Source organism: Lithobates pipiens, unplaced genomic scaffold (genome assembly GCF_037356315.1).
Source record: "Lithobates pipiens isolate NorthernLeopardFrog02 unplaced genomic scaffold, aLitPip1_a1.2 Scaffold_8, whole genome shotgun sequence".
Lineage (NCBI taxonomy): Eukaryota > Metazoa > Chordata > Amphibia > Anura > Ranidae > Lithobates > Lithobates pipiens.
This window is the reverse complement of record NW_027507903.1, coordinates 577,670,875-577,690,601: the sequence shown is the minus strand read 5'-3', so window position 1 is coordinate 577,690,601 and position 19,727 is coordinate 577,670,875. Positions and strand designations below refer to the sequence as shown.

General features: G+C 47.3%; 14 non-coding genes across 14 annotated transcripts; all 14 read right to left on the bottom strand.

Moving 5' to 3' along the window:
* Window positions 1-1,113: 1,113 nt before the first annotated feature.
* Window positions 1,114-1,254, bottom strand: LOC143964868 (U4 spliceosomal RNA). Its single transcript, XR_013271317.1, has one exon. It is a non-coding gene; the product is annotated as a U4 spliceosomal RNA (small nuclear RNA).
* A 1,252-nt stretch (window positions 1,255-2,506) lies between these two features.
* On the bottom strand, window positions 2,507-2,647 carry LOC143965050 (U4 spliceosomal RNA). Its single transcript, XR_013271469.1, has one exon. It is a non-coding gene; the product is annotated as a U4 spliceosomal RNA (small nuclear RNA).
* A 1,251-nt stretch (window positions 2,648-3,898) lies between these two features.
* LOC143964867 (U4 spliceosomal RNA) lies at window positions 3,899-4,039 on the bottom strand. The gene has a single exon (XR_013271316.1). It is a non-coding gene; the product is annotated as a U4 spliceosomal RNA (small nuclear RNA).
* Window positions 4,040-5,310: 1,271 nt separating this feature from the next.
* On the bottom strand, window positions 5,311-5,451 carry LOC143965060 (U4 spliceosomal RNA). The gene has a single exon (XR_013271477.1). It is a non-coding gene; the product is annotated as a U4 spliceosomal RNA (small nuclear RNA).
* Window positions 5,452-6,711: 1,260 nt separating this feature from the next.
* On the bottom strand, window positions 6,712-6,852 carry LOC143964866 (U4 spliceosomal RNA). Its single transcript, XR_013271315.1, has one exon. It is a non-coding gene; the product is annotated as a U4 spliceosomal RNA (small nuclear RNA).
* Window positions 6,853-8,112: 1,260 nt separating this feature from the next.
* LOC143965110 (U4 spliceosomal RNA) lies at window positions 8,113-8,253 on the bottom strand. Its single transcript, XR_013271518.1, has one exon. It is a non-coding gene; the product is annotated as a U4 spliceosomal RNA (small nuclear RNA).
* Window positions 8,254-9,513: 1,260 nt separating this feature from the next.
* LOC143965087 (U4 spliceosomal RNA) lies at window positions 9,514-9,654 on the bottom strand. Its single transcript, XR_013271499.1, has one exon. It is a non-coding gene; the product is annotated as a U4 spliceosomal RNA (small nuclear RNA).
* Window positions 9,655-10,914: 1,260 nt separating this feature from the next.
* LOC143965085 (U4 spliceosomal RNA) lies at window positions 10,915-11,055 on the bottom strand. The gene has a single exon (XR_013271498.1). It is a non-coding gene; the product is annotated as a U4 spliceosomal RNA (small nuclear RNA).
* Window positions 11,056-12,315: 1,260 nt separating this feature from the next.
* LOC143964864 (U4 spliceosomal RNA) lies at window positions 12,316-12,456 on the bottom strand. Its single transcript, XR_013271314.1, has one exon. It is a non-coding gene; the product is annotated as a U4 spliceosomal RNA (small nuclear RNA).
* A 1,260-nt stretch (window positions 12,457-13,716) lies between these two features.
* On the bottom strand, window positions 13,717-13,857 carry LOC143964862 (U4 spliceosomal RNA). Its single transcript, XR_013271313.1, has one exon. It is a non-coding gene; the product is annotated as a U4 spliceosomal RNA (small nuclear RNA).
* Window positions 13,858-15,117: 1,260 nt separating this feature from the next.
* LOC143965107 (U4 spliceosomal RNA) lies at window positions 15,118-15,258 on the bottom strand. The gene has a single exon (XR_013271517.1). It is a non-coding gene; the product is annotated as a U4 spliceosomal RNA (small nuclear RNA).
* Window positions 15,259-16,518: 1,260 nt separating this feature from the next.
* LOC143965084 (U4 spliceosomal RNA) lies at window positions 16,519-16,659 on the bottom strand. Its single transcript, XR_013271497.1, has one exon. It is a non-coding gene; the product is annotated as a U4 spliceosomal RNA (small nuclear RNA).
* A 1,260-nt stretch (window positions 16,660-17,919) lies between these two features.
* Window positions 17,920-18,060, bottom strand: LOC143965082 (U4 spliceosomal RNA). Its single transcript, XR_013271496.1, has one exon. It is a non-coding gene; the product is annotated as a U4 spliceosomal RNA (small nuclear RNA).
* Window positions 18,061-19,320: 1,260 nt separating this feature from the next.
* LOC143964861 (U4 spliceosomal RNA) lies at window positions 19,321-19,461 on the bottom strand. The gene has a single exon (XR_013271312.1). It is a non-coding gene; the product is annotated as a U4 spliceosomal RNA (small nuclear RNA).
* Window positions 19,462-19,727: the final 266 nt, after the last annotated feature.

Genomic DNA, 19,727 nt, shown 5'->3' with positions numbered 1-19,727 from the left:
CATATTAGGTATCTATTTACTCAGCGTAACTTCATCTTTCACATTATGCAAAAATTGGGCTAACTTTACTGTGTTTTTTTTTTTTTTAAGCACAAAACAGTTTTTTTTCCAAAAAAAAGCATTCGAAAAATTACTGCGCAAATACCGTGCGAGATAAAAAGTTGCAAAGACCACCATTGTATTCTCCAGGGTGTTTGCTAAAAAAACATATATAATGTTTTGGAGTTCTATGTAATTTTCTAGCAAATAAATTATGATTTTTACATGTAGGAGAGAAATGTCAGAATTGTCCTGGGTGCTCCAGAACACCTGATGGCGCTCCATGCATGTTGGGCCTCTGTATGTGGCCACGCTGTGTAAAAGTCTCACACATGTGGTATCACCATACTCGGGAGTAATAGCAGAATGTGTTTTGGGGTGTAATTTGTGGTATGCATATGCTGTGTGTGAGAAATAAACTGATAATATGACAATTTTGTGAAAAAAAAAAAAAAAGTAAAAAGAATCTTGATTTTGCAAAGAATTGTGGGAAAAAATGACAACTTCAAAAAACTCATCATGCCTCTTACTAAATACCTTGGAATGTCTTCTTTCCAAAAAGGGGTCATTTGGGGGGTATTTGTACTTTTCTGGCATGTTAGGGTCTCAAGAATTGAAATAGGCCGTCAGTCCTTCAGGTGTGATCAATTTTCAGATATTGGCACCATAGCTTGTGGACTCTATAACTTTCACAAAGACCAAATAATATCCACCAATTTGTACTTATTTTTACCAAAGATATGTAGTAGTATAAATTTTGGCCAAAATTTATGAAGAAAAAATTACTAATCTGCTAAATTTTCTAACAGAAACAAAGAAAAATTCGTTTTTTTACAGAATTTTCGGTATTTTTTCTTTTATAGCACAAAAAAAAAAAAACCCAGCGGTGATTAAATACCACCAAAAGAAAGCTCTATTTGTGTGAAAAAAAGGACAAAAATTTCATATAGGTCCAGTGTTGCATGACTGAGTAATTGTCATTCAAAATGCGAGAGCACCGAAAGCTGAAAATTGGTCTGGTTATTAAGGGTGTTTAAGTGCCCAGTGGTCAAGTGGTTAAAACACATTGCTCAGTCTCCTCAGAGACTCTCAAAAATTGCCAGTGCTGACTGTATTTCAAGTCATCATGGCGGGGTATTGGGAAAAGTTTTCAATTAGCAATAATCACGCCTCAGGTGAACCTCATTGGCTATGATACTGCCACTGCGCAAAGCTAACCAAATCGGTGCCTGCCAACATCTGCCCTTCATTGAAGGAGAAATTGACATTGAGGTGAGACACATAAGTGTCATCCAGTGGGCCGCTGAGCATTCTGGGACTTGGCATGCTAATGAGACAGGGATGATGCATAAGTGGGCATTGTTTACCCACTGAATAGTGTTAGCATTTGAAAGAACTAAGGAGAATCTAAAGGGACAGGGCCCCTCGGTTGTCAGATAGGTTTCTCCCACAGCAGCCCTGAAGGGCCACTGGGAGCATATGTGTCTGAACAGCTATGCTGCTGAAAAAAGACCAAGGTGGAAGGATTTGGGCCCTTTGTTGAAAGTTTGCTAGATAACATGCCTGAACTGGAGCCCAGGTAAGCTGCCATAGACAAGGGTATTTGGGAAATATTTGGTCAAGCAATCACCTTCAGCCACCTTTATTTCTGGCAGATTACAGGAGCCTAGAAAGGGGGAAGTTAGGACATTTCATCTCTCTGAGCATTCCTCACAGATGTGCATAAAGACTGCCCTATTGGCAGCTCCAGGGGCTGGTGAGAGGCACCGCCCGAACAGGGACTTGAACCCTGGACCCTCAGATTAAAAGTCTGATGCTCTACCGACTGAGCTATCCGGGCTCTGAAAGCTCCTCCTCCATAGTGGTCCAAGCTGCTTAAATCTTGACATCCATGGTGGAAAAAGACCATCGAGCCAAGGGCACCGGGTGCCTGAAAGCGAAAGTATTTGGCTTGCCCAGGCTGGCTAATCATCCTCTTCCGTTTCATTTTCTGGAACAGGTTGACTATAAAAGGGAGAATCTAACCTGCAACCATGCAGATAGGGTCCAGTCCGGTATAGGTGGAGAACGCCTAAAGTTTCTGCCTTAGTTTTACCTACAGGTCAATGCTCTTTCACCGGAAACAAGGGCCTTGTTTCACCTTGCAAAAAGACACCGCCCAACACGCTTCCAGTATTCTTAATCAGTGACTGGGTTACAAATAAAGACAGTTCACCTTTAGCCTCATGTTGCCAGGTCCAGCAGAAGAAACCCAGGCCAAAAAACGAGGTCGAGGCCACTCTTGAATACAGGCAAGTGAAGAACGAGCAGCGCGTGCCAATCCCAGATTGTTCTACCCAGGCTGCGTGATGACAGAAAAGCTCTCTATAGTGTCACCAGGCACGTGACACACTTCCTCAACTCTAACGCATCTCAGTCTGCACGTAAGAAGCCGTCACTTATCTACTGTTTAAAACACATTGCTCAGTCTCCTCAGAGACTCTCAAAAATTGCCAGTGCTGACTGTATTTCAAGTCATCATGGCGGGGTATCGGGAAAAGTTTTCAATTAGCAATAATCACGCCTCAGGTGAACCTCATTGGCTATGATACTGCCACTGCGCAAAGCTCACCAAATCGGTGCCTGCCAACATCTGCCCTTCATTGAAGGAGAAATTGACATTGAGGTGAGACACATAAGTGTCATCCAGTGGGCCGCTGAGCATTCTGGGACTTGGCATGCTAATGAGACAGGGATGATGCATAAGTGGGCATTGTTTACCCACTGAATAGTGTTAGCATTTGAAAGAACTAAGGAGAATCTAAAGGGACAGGGCCCCTCGGTTGTCAGATAGGTTTCTCCCACAGCAGCCCTGAAGGGCCACTGGGAGCATATGTGTCTGAACAGCTATGCTGCTGAAAAAAGACCAAGGTGGAAGGATTTGGGCCCTTTGTTGAAAGTTTGCTAGATAAAATGCCTGAACTGGAGCCCAGGTAAGCTGCCATAGACAAGGGTATTTGGGAAATATTTGGTCAAGCAATCACCTTCAGCCACCTTTATTTCTGGCAGATTACAGGAGCCTAGAAAGGGGGAAGTTAGGACATTTCATCTCTCTGAGCATTCCTCACAGATGTGCATAAAGTCTGCCCTATTGGCAGCTCAAGGGTTGGTGAGAGGCACCGCCCGAACAGGGACTTGAACCCTGGACCCTCAGATTAAAAGTCTGATGCTCTACCGACTGAGCTATCCGGGCTCTGAAAGCTCCTCCTCCATAGTGGTCCAAGCTGCTTAAATCTTGACATCCATGGTGGAAAAAGACCATCGAGCCAAGGGCACCGGGTGCCTGAAAGCGAAAGTATTTGGCTTGCCCAGGCTGGCTAATCATCCTCTTCCGTTTCATTTTCTGGAACAGGTTGACTATAAAAGGGAGAATCTAACCTGCAACCATGCAGATAGGGTCCAGTCCGGTATAGGTGGAGAACGCCTAAAGTTTCTGCCTTAGTTTTACCTACAGGTCAATGCTCTTTCACCGGAAACAAGGGCCTTGTTTCACCTTGCAAAAAGACACCGCCCAACACGCTTCCAGTATTCTTAATCAGTGACTGGGTTACAAATAAAGACAGTTCACCTTTAGCCTCATGTTGCCAGGTCCAGCAGAAGAAACCCAGGCCAAAAAACGAGGTCGAGGCCACTCTTGAATACAGGCAAGTGAAGAACGAGCAGCGCGTGCCAATCCCAGATTGTTCTACCCAGGCTGCGTGATGACAGAAAAGCTCTCTATAGTGTCACCAGGCACGTGACACACTTCCTCAACTCTAACGCATCTCAGTCTGCACGTAAGAAGCCGTCACTTATCTACTGTTTAAAGCACATTGCTCAGTCTCCTCAGAGACTCTCAAAAATTGCCAGTGCTGACTGTATTTCAAGTCATCATGGCGGGGTATTGGGAAAAGTTTTCAATTAGCAATAATCACGCCTCAGGTGAACCTCATTGGCTATGATACTGCCACTGCGCAAAGCTAACCAAATCGGTGCCTGCCAACATCTGCCCTTCATTGAAGGAGAAATTGACATTGAGGTGAGACACATAAGTGTCATCCAGTGGGCCGCTGAGCATTCTGGGACTTGGCATGCTAATGAGACAGGGATGATGCATAAGTGGGCATTGTTTACCCACTGAATAGTGTTAGCATTTGAAAGAACTAAGGAGAATCTAAAGGGACAGGGCCCCTCGGTTGTCAGATAGGTTTCTCCCACAGCAGCCCTGAAGGGCCACTGGGAGCATATGTGTCTGAACAGCTATGCTGCTGAAAAAAGACCAAGGTGGAAGGATTTGGGCCCTTTGTTGAAAGTTTGCTAGATAACATGCCTGAACTGGAGCCCAGGTAAGCTGCCATAGACAAGGGTATTTGGGAAATATTTGGGAAATATTTGGTCAAGCAATCACCTTCAGCCACCTTTATTTTTGGCAGATTACAGGAGCCTAGAAAGGGGGAAGTTAGGACATTTCATCTCTCTGAGCATTCCTCACAGATGTGCATAAAGACTGCCCTATTGGCAGCTCCAGGGGCTCAAGGGTTGGTGAGAGGCACCGCCCGAACAGGGACTTGAACCCTGGACCCTCAGATTAAAAGTCTGATGCTCTACCGACTGAGCTATTCGGGCTCTGAAAGCTCCTCCTCCATAGTGGTCCAAGCTGCTTAAATCTTGACATCCATGGTGGAAAAAGACCATCGAGCCTAGGGCACCGGGTGCCTGAAAGCGAAAGTATTTGGCTTGCCCAGGCTGGCTAATCATCCTCTTCCGTTTCATTTTCTGGAACAGGTTGACTATAAAAGGGAGAATCTAACCTGCAACCATGCAGATAGGATCCAGTCCGGTATAGGTGGAGAACGCCTAAAGTTTCTGCCTTAGTTTTACCTACAGGTCAATGCTCTTTCCCCGGAAACAAGGGCCTTGTTTCACCTTGCAAAAAGACACCGCCCAACACGCTTCCAGTATTCTTAATCAGTGACTGGGTTACAAATAAAGACAGTTCACCTTTAGCCTCATGTTGCCAGGTCCAGCAGAAGAAACCCAGGCCAAAAAACGAGGTCGAGGCCACTCTTGAATACAGGCAAGTGAAGAACGAGCAGCGCGTGCCAATCCCAGATTGTTCTACCCAGGCTGCGTGATGACAGAAAAGCTCTCTATAGTGTCACCAGGCACGTGACACACTTCCTCAACTCTAACGCATCTCAGTCTGCACGTAAGAAGCCGTCACTTATCTACTGTTTAAAACACATTGCTCAGTCTCCTCAGAGACTCTCAAAAATTGCCAGTGCTGACTGTATTTCAAGTCATCATGGCGGGGCATTGGGAAAAGTTTTCAATTAGCAATAATCACGCCTCAGGTGAACCTCATTGGCTATGATACTGCCACTGCGCAAAGCTAACCAAATCGGTGCCTGCCAACATCTGCCCTTCATTGAAGGAGAAATTGACATTGAGGTGAGACACATAAGTGTCATCCAGTGGGCCGCTGAGCATTCTGGGACTTGGCATGCTAATGAGACAGGGATGATGCATAAGTGGGCATTGTTTACCCACTGAATAGTGTTAGCATTTGAAAGAACTAAGGAGAATCTAAAGGGACAGGGCCCCTCGGTTGTCAGATAGGTTTCTCCCACAGCAGCCCTGAAGGGCCACTGGGAGCATATGTGTCTGAACAGCTATGCTGCTGAAAAAAGACCAAGGTGGAAGGATTTGGGCCCTTTGTTGAAAGTTTGCTAGATAACATGCCTGAACTGGAGCCCAGGTAAGCTGCCATAGACAAGGGTATTTGGGAAATATTTGGTCAAGCAATCACCTTCAGCCACCTTTATTTCTGGCAGATTACAGGAGCCTAGAAAGGGGGAAGTTAGGACATTTCATCTCTCTGAGCATTCCTCACAGATGTGCATAAAGACTGCCCTATTGGCAGCTCCAGGGGCTCAAGGGTTGGTGAGAGGCACCGCCCGAACAGGGACTTGAACCCTGGACCCTCAGATTAAAAGTCTGATGCTCTACCGACTGAGCTATCCGGGCTCTGAAAGCTCCTCCTCCATAGTGGTCCAAGCTGCTTAAATCTTGACATCCATGGTGGAAAAAGACCATCGAGCCAAGGGCACCGGGTGCCTGAAAGCGAAAGTATTTGGCTTGCCCGGGCTGGCTAATCATCCTCTTCCGTTTCATTTTCTGGAACAGGTTGACTATAAAAGGGAGAATCTAACCTTCAACCATGCAGATAGGGTCCAGTCCGGTATAGGTGGAGAACGCCTAAAGTTTCTGCCTTAGTTTTACTTACAGGTCAATGCTCTTTCACCGGAAACAAGGGCCTTGTTTCACCTTGCAAAAAGACACCGCCCAACACGCTTCCAGTATTCTTAATCAGTGACTGGGTTACAAATAAAGACAGTTCACCTTTAGCCTCATGTTGCCAGGTCCAGCAGAAGAAACCCAGGCCAAAAAACGAGGTCGAGGCCACTCTTGAATACAGGTAAGTGAAGAACGAGCAGCGCGTGCCAATCCCAGATTGTTCTACCCAGGCTGCGTGATGACAGAAAAGCTCTCTATAGTGTCACCAGGCACGTGACACACTTCCTCAACTCTAACGCATCTCAGTCTGCACGTAAGAAGCCGTCACTTATCTACTGTTTAAAACACATTGCTCAGTCTCCTCAGAGACTCTCAAAAATTGCCAGTGCTGACTGTATTTCAAGTCATCATGGCGGGGTATTGGGAAAAGTTTTCAATTAGCAATAATCACGCCTCAGGTGAACCTCATTGGCTATGATACTGCCACTGCGCAAAGCTAACCAAATCGGTGCCTGCCAACATCTGCCCTTCATTGAAGGAGAAATTGACATTGAGGTGAGACACATAAGTGTCATCCAGTGGGCCGCTGAGCATTCTGGGACTTTGCATGCTAATGAGACAGGGATGATGCATAAGTGGGCATTGTTTACCCACTGAATAGTGTTAGCATTTGAAAGAACTAAGGAGAATCTAAAGGGACAGGGCCCCTCGGTTGTCAGATAGGTTTCTCCCACAGCAGCCCTGAAGGGCCACTGGGAGCATATGTGTCTGAACAGCTATGCTGCTGAAAAAAGACCAAAGTGGAAGGATTTGGGCCCTTTGTTGAAAGTTTGCTAGATAACATGCCTGAACTGGAGCCCAGGTAAGCTGCCATAGACAAGGGTATTTGGGAAATATTTGGTCAAGCAATCACCTTCAGCCACCTTTATTTCTGGCAGATTACAGGAGCCTAGAAAGGGGGAAGTTAGGACATTTCATCTCTCTGAGCATTCCTCACAGATGTGCATAAAGACTGCCCTATTGGCAGCTCCAGGGGCTCAAGGGTTGGTGAGAGGCACCGCCCGAACAGGGACTTGAACCCTGGACCCTCAGATTAAAAGTCTGATGCTCTACCGACTGAGCTATCCAGGCTCTTAAAGCTCCTCCTCCATAGTGGTCCAAGCTGCTTAAATCTTGACATCCATGGTGGAAAAAGACCATCGAGCCAAGGGCACCGGGTGCCTGAAAGCGAAAGTATTTGGCTTGCCCAGGCTGGCTAATCATCCTCTTCCGTTTCATTTTCTGGAACAGGTTGACTATAAAAGGGAGAATCTAACCTGCAACCATGCAGATAGGGTCCAGTCCGGTATAGGTGGAGAACGCCTAAAGTTTCTGCCTTAGTTTTACCTACAGGTCAATGCTCTTTCACCGGAAACAAGGGCCTTGTTTCACCTTGCAAAAAGACACCGCCCAAGACGCTTCCAGTATTCTTAATCAGTGACTGCGTTACAAATAAAGACAGTTCACCTTTAGCCTCATGTTGCCAGGTCCAGCAGAAGAAACCCAGGCCAAAAAACGAGGTCGAGGCCACTCTTAAATACAGGCAAGTGAAGAACGAGCAGCGCGTGCCAATCCCAGATTGTTCTACCCAGGCTGCGTGATGACAGAAAAGCTCTCTATAGTGTCACCAGGCACGTGACACACTTCCTCAACTCTAACGCATCTCAGTCTGCACGTAAGAAGCCGTCACTTATCTACTGTTTAAAACACATTGCTCAGTCTCCTCAGAGACTCTCAAAAATTGCCAGTGCTGACTGTATTTCAAGTCATCATGGCGGGGTATTGGGAAAAGTTATCAATTAGCAATAATCACGCCTCAGGTGAACCTCATTGGCTATGATACTGCCACTGCGCAAAGCTAACCAAATCGGTGCCTGCCAACATCTGCCCTTCATTGAAGGAGAAATTGACATTGAGGTGAGACACATAAGTGTCATCCAGTGGGCCGCTGAGCATTCTGGGACTTGGCATGCTAATGAGACAGGGATGATGCATAAGTGGGCATTGTTTACCCACTGAATAGTGTTAGCATTTGAAAGAACTAAGGAGAATCTAAAGGGACAGGGCCCCTCGGTTGTCAGATAGGTTTCTCCCACAGCAGCCCTGAAGGGCCACTGGGAGCATATGTGTCTGAACAGCTATGCTGCTGAAAAAAGACCAAGGTGGAAGGATTTGGGCCCTTTGTTGAAAGTTTGCTAGATAACATGCCTGAACTGGAGCCCAGGTAAGCTGCCATAGACAAGGGTATTTGGGAAATATTTGGTCAAGCAATCACCTTCAGCCACCTTTATTTCTGGCAGATTACAGGAGCCTAGAAAGGGGGAAGTTAGGACATTTCATCTCTCTGAGCATTCCTCACAGATGTGCATAAAGACTGCCCTATTGGCAGCTCCAGGGGCTCAGGGGTTGGTGAGAGGCACCGCCCGAACTGGGACTTGAACCCTGGACCCTCAGATTAAAAGTCTGATGCTCTACCGACTGAGCTATCTGGGCTCTGAAAGCTCCTCCTCCATAGTGGTCCAAGCTGCTTAAATCTTGACATCCATGGTGGAAAAAGACCATCGAGCCAAGGGCACCGGGTGCCTGAAAGCGAAAGTATTTGGCTTGCCCAGGCTGGCTAATCATCCTCTTCCGTTTCATTTTCTGGAACAGGTTGACTATAAAAGGGAGAATCTAACCTGCAACCATGCAGATAGGGTCCAGTCCGGTATAGGTGGAGAACGCCTAAAGTTTCTGCCTTAGTTTTACCTACAGGTCAATGCTCTTTCACCGGAAACAAGGGCCTTGTTTCACCTTGCAAAAATACACCGCCCAACACGCTTCCAGTATTCTTAATCAGTGACTGGGTTACAAATAAAGACAGTTCACCTTTAGCCTCATGTTGCCAGGTCCAGCAGAAGAAACCCAGGCCAAAAAACGAGGTCGAGGCCACTCTTGAATACAGGCAAGTGAAGAACGAGCAGCGCGTGCCAATCCCAGATTGTTCTACCCAGGCTGCGTGATGACAGAAAAGCTCTCTATAGTGTCACCAGGCACGTGACACACTTCCTCAACTCTAACGCATCTCAGTCTGCACGTAAGAAGCCGTCACTTATCTACTGTTTAAAACACATTGCTCAGTCTCCTCGGAGACTCTCAAAAATTGCCAGTGCTGACTGTATTTCAAGTCATCATGGCGGGGTATTGGGAAAAGTTTTCAATTAGCAATAATCACGCCTCAGGTGAACCTCATTGGCTATAATACTGCCACTGCGCAAAGCTAACCAAATCGGTGCCTGCCAACATCTGCCCTTCATTGAAGGAGAAATTGACATTGAGGTGAGACACATAAGTGTCATCCAGTGGGCCGCTGAGCATTCTGGGACTTGGCATGCTAATGAGACAGGGATGATGCATAAGTGGGCATTGTTTACCCACTGAATAGTGTTAGCATTTGAAAGAACTAAGGAGAATCTAAAGGGACAGGGCCCCTCGGTTGTCAGATAGGTTTCTCCCACAGCAGCCCTGAAGGGCCACTGGGAGCATATGTGTCTGAACAGCTATGCTGCTGAAAAAAGACCAAGGTGGAAGGATTTGGGCCCTTTGTTGAAAGTTTGCTAGATAACATGCCTGAACTGGAGCCCAGGTAAGCTGCCATAGACAAGGGTATTTGGGAAATATTTGGTCAAGCAATCACCTTCAGCCACCTTTATTTCTGGCAGATTACAGGAGCCTAGAAAGGGGGAAGTTAGGACATTTCATCTCTCTGAGCATTCCTCACAGATGTGCATAAAGACTGCCCTATTGGCAGCTCCAGGGGCTCAGGGGTTGGTGAGAGGCACCGCCCGAACTGGGACTTGAACCCTGGACCCTCAGATTAAAAGTCTGATGCTCTACCGACTGAGCTATCTGGGCTCTGAAAGCTCCTCCTCCATAGTGGTCCAAGCTGCTTAAATCTTGACATCCATGGTGGAAAAAGACCATCGAGCCAAGGGCACCGGGTGCCTGAAAGCGAAAGTATTTGGCTTGCCCAGGCTGGCTAATCATCCTCTTCCGTTTCATTTTCTGGAACAGGTTGACTATAAAAGGGAGAATCTAACCTGCAACCATGCAGATAGGGTCCAGTCCGGTATAGGTGGAGAACGCCTAAAGTTTCTGCCTTAGTTTTACCTACAGGTCAATGCTCTTTCACCGGAAACAAGGGCCTTGTTTCACCTTGCAAAAATACACCGCCCAACACGCTTCCAGTATTCTTAATCAGTGACTGGGTTACAAATAAAGACAGTTCACCTTTAGCCTCATGTTGCCAGGTCCAGCAGAAGAAACCCAGGCCAAAAAACGAGGTCGAGGCCACTCTTGAATACAGGCAAGTGAAGAACGAGCAGCGCGTGCCAATCCCAGATTGTTCTACCCAGGCTGCGTGATGACAGAAAAGCTCTCTATAGTGTCACCAGGCACGTGACACACTTCCTCAACTCTAACGCATCTCAGTCTGCACGTAAGAAGCCGTCACTTATCTACTGTTTAAAACACATTGCTCAGTCTCCTCGGAGACTCTCAAAAATTGCCAGTGCTGACTGTATTTCAAGTCATCATGGCGGGGTATTGGGAAAAGTTTTCAATTAGCAATAATCACGCCTCAGGTGAACCTCATTGGCTATAATACTGCCACTGCGCAAAGCTAACCAAATCGGTGCCTGCCAACATCTGCCCTTCATTGAAGGAGAAATTGACATTGAGGTGAGACACATAAGTGTCATCCAGTGGGCCGCTGAGCATTCTGGGACTTGGCATGCTAATGAGACAGGGATGATGCATAAGTGGGCATTGTTTACCCACTGAATAGTGTTAGCATTTGAAAGAACTAAGGAGAATCTAAAGGGACAGGGCCCCTCGGTTGTCAGATAGGTTTCTCCCACAGCAGCCCTGAAGGGCCACTGGGAGCATATGTGTCTGAACAGCTATGCTGCTGAAAAAAGACCAAGGTGGAAGGATTTGGGCCCTTTGTTGAAAGTTTGCTAGATAACATGCCTGAACTGGAGCCCAGGTAAGCTGCCATAGACAAGGGTATTTGGGAAATATTTGGTCAAGCAATCACCTTCAGCCACCTTTATTTCTGGCAGATTACAGGAGCCTAGAAAGGGGGAAGTTAGGACATTTCATCTCTCTGAGCAATCCTCACAGATGTGCATAAAGACTGCCCTATTGGCAGCTCCAGGGGCTCAGGGGTTGGTGAGAGGCACCGCCCGAACAGGGACTTGAACCCTGGACCCTCAGATTAAAAGTCTGATGCTCTACCGACTGAGCTATCCAGGCTCTGAAAGCTCCTCCTCCATAGTGGTCCAAGCTGCTTAAATCTTGACATCCATGGTGGAAAAAGACCATCGAGCCAAGGGCACCGGGTGCCTGAAAGCGAAAGTATTTGGCTTGCCCAGGCTGGCTAATCATCCTCTTCCGTTTCATTTTCTGCAACAGGTTGACTATAAAAGGGAGAATCTAACCTGCAACCATGCAGATAGGGTCCAGTCCGGTATAGGTGGAGAACGCCTAAAGTTTCTGCCTTAGTTTTACCTACAGGTCAATGCTCTTTCACCGGAAACAAGGGCCTTGTTTCACCTTGCAAAAAGACACCGCCCAACACGCTTCCAGTATTCTTAATCAGTGACTGCGTTACAAATAAAGACAGTTCACCTTTAGCCTCATGTTGCCAGGTCCAGCAGAAGAAACCCAGGCCAAAAAACGAGGTCGAGGCCACTCTTGAATACAGGCAAGTGAAGAACGAGCAGCGCGTGCCAATCCCAGATTGTTCTACCCAGGCTGCGTGATGACAGAAAAGCTCTCTATAGTGTCACCAGGCACGTGACACACTTCCTCAACTCTAACGCATCTCAGTCTGCACGTAAGAAGCCGTCACTTATCTACTGTTTAAAACACATTGCTCAGTCTCCTCAGAGACTCTCAAAAATTGCCAGTGCTGACTGTATTTCAAGTCATCATGGCGGGGTATTGGGAAAAGTTTTCAATTAGCAATAATCACGCCTCAGGTGAACCTCATTGGCTATGATACTGCCACTGCGCAAAGCTAACCAAATCGGTGCCTGCCAACATCTGCCCTTCATTGAAGGAGAAATTGACATTGAGGTGAGACACATAAGTGTCATCCAGTGGGCCGCTGAGCATTCTGGGACTTGGCATGCTAATGAGACAGGGATGATGCATAAGTGGGCATTGTTTACCCACTGAATAGTGTTAGCATTTGAAAGAACTAAGGAGAATCTAAAGGGACAGGGCCCCTCGGTTGTCAGATAGGTTTCTCCCACAGCAGCCCTGAAGGGCCACTGGGAGCATATGTGTCTGAACAGCTATGCTGCTGAAAAAAGACCAAGGTGGAAGGATTTGGGCCCTTTGTTGAAAGTTTGCTAGATAACATGCCTGAACTGGAGCCCAGGTAAGCTGCCATAGACAAGGGTATTTGGGAAATATTTGGTCAAGCAATCACCTTCAGCCACCTTTATTTCTGGCAGATTACAGGAGCCTAGAAAGGGGGAAGTTAGGACATTTCATCTCTCTGAGCATTCCTCACAGATGTGCATAAAGACTGCCCTATTGGCAGCTCCAGGGGCTCAAGGGTTGGTGAGAGGCACCGCCCGAACAGGGACTTGAACCCTGGACCCTCAGATTAAAAGTCTGATGCTCTACCGACTGAGCTATCCGGGCTCTGAAAGCTCCTCCTCCATAGTGGTCCAAGCTGCTTAAATCTTGACATCCATGGTGGAAAAAGACCATCGAGCCAAGGGCACCGGGTGCCTGAAAGCGAAAGTATTTGGCTTGCCCAGGCTGGCTAATCATCCTCTTCCGTTTCATTTTCTGGAACAGGTTGACTATAAAAGGGAGAATCTAACCTGCAACCATGCAGATAGGGTCCAGTCCGGTATAGGTGGAGAACGCCTAAAGTTTCTGCCTTAGTTTTACCTACAGGTCAATGCTCTTTCACCGGAAACAAGGGCCTTGTTTCACCTTGCAAAAAGACACCGCCCAACACGCTTCCAGTATTCTTAATCAGTGACTGCGTTACAAATAAAGACAGTTCACCTTTAGCCTCATGTTGCCAGGTCCAGCAGAAGAAACCCAGGCCAAAAAACGAGGTCGAGGCCACTCTTGAATACAGGAAAGTGAAGAACGAGCAGCGCGTGCCAATCCCAGATTGTTCTACCCAGGCTGCGTGATGACAGAAAAGCTCTCTATAGTGTCACCAGGCACGTGACACACTTCCTCAACTCTAACGCATCTCAGTCTGCACGTAAGAAGCCGTCACTTATCTACTGTTTAAAACACATTGCTCAGTCTCCTCAGAGACTCTCAAAAATTGCCAGTGCTGACTGTATTTCAAGTCATCATGGCGGGGTATTGGGAAAAGTTTTCAATTAGCAATAATCACGCCTCAGGTGAACCTCATTGGCTATGATACTGCCACTGCGCAAAGCTAACCAAATCGGTGCCTGCCAACATCTGCCCTTCATTGAAGGATAAATTGACATTGAGGTGAGACACATAAGTGTCATCCAGTGGGCCGCTGAGCATTCTGGGACTTGGCATGCTAATGAGACAGGGATGATGCATAAGTGGGCATTGTTTACCCACTGAATAGTGTTAGCATTTGAAAGAACTAAGGAGAATCTAAAGGGACAGGGCCCCTCGGTTGTCAGATAGGTTTCTCCCACAGCAGCCCTGAAGGGCCACTGGGAGCATATGTGTCTGAACAGCTATGCTGCTGAAAAAAGACCAAAGTGGAAGGATTTGGGCCCTTTGTTGAAAGTTTGCTAGATAACATGCCTGAACTGGAGCCCAGGTAAGCTGCCATAGACAAGGGTATTTGGGAAATATTTGGTCAAGCAATCACCTTCAGCCACCTTTATTTCTGGCAGATTACAGGAGCCTAGAAAGGGGGAAGTTAGGACATTTCATCTCTCTGAGCATTCCTCACAGATGTGCATAAAGACTGCCCTATTGGCAGCTCCAGGGGCTCAAGGGTTGGTGAGAGGCACCGCCCGAACAGGGACTTGAACCCTGGACCCTCAGATTAAAAGTCTGATGCTCTACCGACTGAGCTATCCAGGCTCTTAAAGCTCCTCCTCCATAGTGGTCCAAGCTGCTTAAATCTTGACATCCATGGTGGAAAAAGACCATCGAGCCAAGGGCACCGGGTGCCTGAAAGCGAAAGTATTTGGCTTGCCCAGGCTGGCTAATCATCCTCTTCCGTTTCATTTTCTGGAACAGGTTGACTATAAAAGGGAGAATCTAACCTGCAACCATGCAGATAGGGTCCAGTCCGGTATAGGTGGAGAACGCCTAAAGTTTCTGCCTTAGTTTTACCTACAGGTCAATGCTCTTTCACCGGAAACAAGGGCCTTGTTTCACCTTGCAAAAAGACACCGCCCAAGACGCTTCCAGTATTCTTAATCAGTGACTGCGTTACAAATAAAGACAGTTCACCTTTAGCCTCATGTTGCCAGGTCCAGCAGAAGAAACCCAGGCCAAAAAACGAGGTCGAGGCCACTCTTAAATACAGGCAAGTGAAGAACGAGCAGCGCGTGCCAATCCCAGATTGTTCTACCCAGGCTGTGTGATGACAGAAAAGCTCTCTATAGTGTCACCAGGCACGTGACACACTTCCTCAACTCTAACGCATCTCAGTCTGCACGTAAGAAGCCGTCACTTATCTACTGTTTAAAACACATTGCTCAGTCTCCTCAGAGACTCTCAAAAATTGCCAGTGCTGACTGTATTTCAAGTCATCATGGCGGGGTATTGGGAAAAGTTTTCAATTAGCAATAATCACGCCTCAGGTGAACCACATTGGCTATGATACTGCCACTGCGCAAAGCTAACCAAATCGGTGCCTGCCAACATCTGCCCTTCATTGAAGGAGAAATTGACATTGAGGTGAGACACATAAGTGTCATCCAGTGGGCCGCTGAGCATTCTGGGACTTGGCATGCTAATGAGACAGGGATGATGCATAAGTGGGCATTGTTTACCCACTGAATAGTGTTAGCATTTGAAAGAACTAAGGAGAATCTAAAGGGACAGGGCCCCTCGGTTGTCAGATAGGTTTCTCCCACAGCAGCCCTGAAGGGCCACTGGGAGCATATGTGTCTGAACAGCTATGCTGCTGAAAAAAGACCAAGGTGGAAGGATTTGGGCCCTTTGTTGAAAGTTTGCTAGATAACATGCCTGAACTGGAGCCGAGGTAAGCTGCCATAGACAAGGGTATTTGGGAAATATTTGGTCAAGCAATCACCTTCAGCCACCTTTATTTCTGGCAGATTACAGGAGCCTAGAAAGGGGGAAGTTAGGACATTTCATCTCTCTGAGCATTCCTCACAGATGTGCATAAAGACTGCCCTATTGGCAGCTCCAGGGGCTCAGGGGTTGGTGAGAGGCACCGCCCGAACTGGGACTTGAACCCTGGACCCTCAGATTAAAAGTCTGATGCTCTACCGACTGAGCTATCTGGGCTCTGAAAGCTCCTCCTCCATAGTGGTCCAAGCTGCTTAAATCTTGACATCCATGGTGGAAAAAGACCATCGAGCCAAGGGCACCGGGTGCCTGAAAGCGAAAGTATTTGGCTTGCCCAGGCTGGCTAATCATCCTCTTCCGTTTCATTTTCTGGAACAGGTTGACTATAAAAGGGAGAATCTAACCTGCAACCATGCAGATAGGGTCCAGTCCGGTATAGGTGGAGAACGCCTAAAGTTTCTGCCTTAGTTTTACCTACAGGTCAATGCTCTTTCACCGGAAACAAGGGCCTTGTTTCACCTTGCAAAAATACACCGCCCAACACGCTTCCAGTATTCTTAATCAGTGACTGGGTTACAAATAAAGACAGTTCACCTTTAGCCTCATGTTGCCAGGTCCAGCAGAAGAAACCCAGGCCAAAAAACGAGGTCGAGGCCACTCTTGAATACAGGCAAGTGAAGAACGAGCAGCGCGTGCCAATCCCAGATTGTTCTACCCAGGCTGCGTGATGACAGAAAAGCTCTCTATAGTGTCACCAGGCACGTGACACACTTCCTCAACTCTAACGCATCTCAGTCTGCACGTAAGAAGCCGTCACTTATCTACTGTTTAAAACACATTGCTCAGTCTCCTCGGAGACTCTCAAAAATTGCCAGTGCTGACTGTATTTCAAGTCATCATGGCGGGGTATTGGGAAAAGTTTTCAATTAGCAATAATCACGCCTCAGGTGAACCTCATTGGCTATAATACTGCCACTGCGCAAAGCTAACCAAATCGGTGCCTGCCAACATCTGCCCTTCATTGAAGGAGAAATTGACATTGAGGTGAGACACATAAGTGTCATCCAGTGGGCCGCTGAGCATTCTGGGACTTGGCATGCTAATGAGACAGGGATGATGCATAAGTGGGCATTGTTTACCCACTGAATAGTGTTAGCATTTGAAAGAACTAAGGAGAATCTAAAGGGACAGGGCCCCTCGGTTGTCAGATAGGTTTCTCCCACAGCAGCCCTGAAGGGCCACTGGGAGCATATGTGTCTGAACAGCTATGCTGCTGAAAAAAGACCAAGGTGGAAGGATTTGGGCCCTTTGTTGAAAGTTTGCTAGATAACATGCCTGAACTGGAGCCCAGGTAAGCTGCCATAGACAAGGGTATTTGGGAAATATTTGGTCAAGCAATCACCTTCAGCCACCTTTATTTCTGGCAGATTACAGGAGCCTAGAAAGGGGGAAGTTAGGACATTTCATCTCTCTGAGCATTCCTCACAGATGTGCATAAAGACTGCCCTATTGGCAGCTCCAGGGGCTCAGGGGTTGGTGAGAGGCACCGCCCGAACTGGGACTTGAACCCTGGACCCTCAGATTAAAAGTCTGATGCTCTACCGACTGAGCTATCTGGGCTCTGAAAGCTCCTCCTCCATAGTGGTCCAAGCTGCTTAAATCTTGACATCCATGGTGGAAAAAGACCATCGAGCCAAGGGCACCGGGTGCCTGAAAGCGAAAGTATTTGGCTTGCCCAGGCTGGCTAATCATCCTCTTCCGTTTCATTTTCTGGAACAGGTTGACTATAAAAGGGAGAATCTAACCTGCAACCATGCAGATAGGGTCCAGTCCGGTATAGGTGGAGAACGCCTAAAGTTTCTGCCTTAGTTTTACCTACAGGTCAATGCTCTTTCACCGGAAACAAGGGCCTTGTTTCACCTTGCAAAAATACACCGCCCAACACGCTTCCAGTATTCTTAATCAGTGACTGGGTTACAAATAAAGACAGTTCACCTTTAGCCTCATGTTGCCAGGTCCAGCAGAAGAAACCCAGGCCAAAAAACGAGGTCGAGGCCACTCTTGAATACAGGCAAGTGAAGAACGAGCAGCGCGTGCCAATCCCAGATTGTTCTACCCAGGCTGCGTGATGACAGAAAAGCTCTCTATAGTGTCACCAGGCACGTGACACACTTCCTCAACTCTAACGCATCTCAGTCTGCACGTAAGAAGCCGTCACTTATCTACTGTTTAAAACACATTGCTCAGTCTCCTCGGAGACTCTCAAAAATTGCCAGTGCTGACTGTATTTCAAGTCATCATGGCGGGGTATTGGGAAAAGTTTTCAATTAGCAATAATCACGCCTCAGGTGAACCTCATTGGCTATAATACTGCCACTGCGCAAAGCTAACCAAATCGGTGCCTGCCAACATCTGCCCTTCATTGAAGGAGAAATTGACATTGAGGTGAGACACATAAGTGTCATCCAGTGGGCCGCTGAGCATTCTGGGACTTGGCATGCTAATGAGACAGGGATGATGCATAAGTGGGCATTGTTTACCCACTGAATAGTGTTAGCATTTGAAAGAACTAAGGAGAATCTAAAGGGACAGGGCCCCTCGGTTGTCAGATAGGTTTCTCCCACAGCAGCCCTGAAGGGCCACTGGGAGCATATGTGTCTGAACAGCTATGCTGCTGAAAAAAGACCAAGGTGGAAGGATTTGGGCCCTTTGTTGAAAGTTTGCTAGATAACATGCCTGAACTGGAGCCCAGGTAAGCTGCCATAGACAAGGGTATTTGGGAAATATTTGGTCAAGCAATCACCTTCAGCCACCTTTATTTCTGGCAGATTACAGGAGCCTAGAAAGGGGGAAGTTAGGACATTTCATCTCTCTGAGCAATCCTCACAGATGTGCATAAAGACTGCCCTATTGGCAGCTCCAGGGGCTCAGGGGTTGGTGAGAGGCACCGCCCGAACAGGGACTTGAACCCTGGACCCTCAGATTAAAAGTCTGATGCTCTACCGACTGAGCTATCCAGGCTCTGAAAGCTCCTCCTCCATAGTGGTCCAAGCTGCTTAAATCTTGACATCCATGGTGGAAAAAGACCATCGAGCCAAGGGCACCGGGTGCCTGAAAGCGAAAGTATTTGGCTTGCCCAGGCTGGCTAATCATCCTCTTCCGTTTCATTTTCTGCAACAGGTTGACTATAAAAGGGAGAATCTAACCTGCAACCATGCAGATAGGGTCCAGTCCGGTATAGGTGGAGAACGCCTAAAGTTTCTGCCTTAGTTTTACCTACAGGTCAATGCTCTTTCACCGGAAACAAGGGCCTTGTTTCACCTTGCAAAAAGACACCGCCCAACACGCTTCCAGTATTCTTAATCAGTGACTGCGTTACAAATAAAGACAGTTCACCTTTAGCCTCATGTTGCCAGGTCCAGCAGAAGAAACCCAGGCCAAAAAACGAGGTCGAGGCCACTCTTGAATACAGGCAAGTGAAGAACGAGCAGCGCGTGCCAATCCCAGATTGTTCTACCCAGGCTGCGTGATGACAGAAAAGCTCTCTATAGTGTCACCAGGCACGTGACACACTTCCTCAACTCTAACGCATCTCAGTCTGCACGTAAGAAGCCGTCACTTATCTACTGTTTAAAACACATTGCTCAGTCTCCTCAGAGACTCTCAAAAATTGCCAGTGCTGACTGTATTTCAAGTCATCATGGCGGGGTATTGGGAAAAGTTTTCAATTAGCAATAATCACGCCTCAGGTGAACCTCATTGGCTATGATACTGCCACTGCGCAAAGCTAACCAAATCGGTGCCTGCCAACATCTGCCCTTCATTGAAGGAGAAATTGACATTGAGGTGAGACACATAAGTGTCATCCAGTGGGCCGCTGAGCATTCTGGGACTTGGCATGCTAATGAGACAGGGATGATGCATAAGTGGGCATTGTTTACCCACTGAATAGTGTTAGCATTTGAAAGAACTAAGGAGAATCTAAAGGGACAGGGCCCCTCGGTTGTCAGATAGGTTTCTCCCACAGCAGCCCTGAAGGGCCACTGGGAGCATAT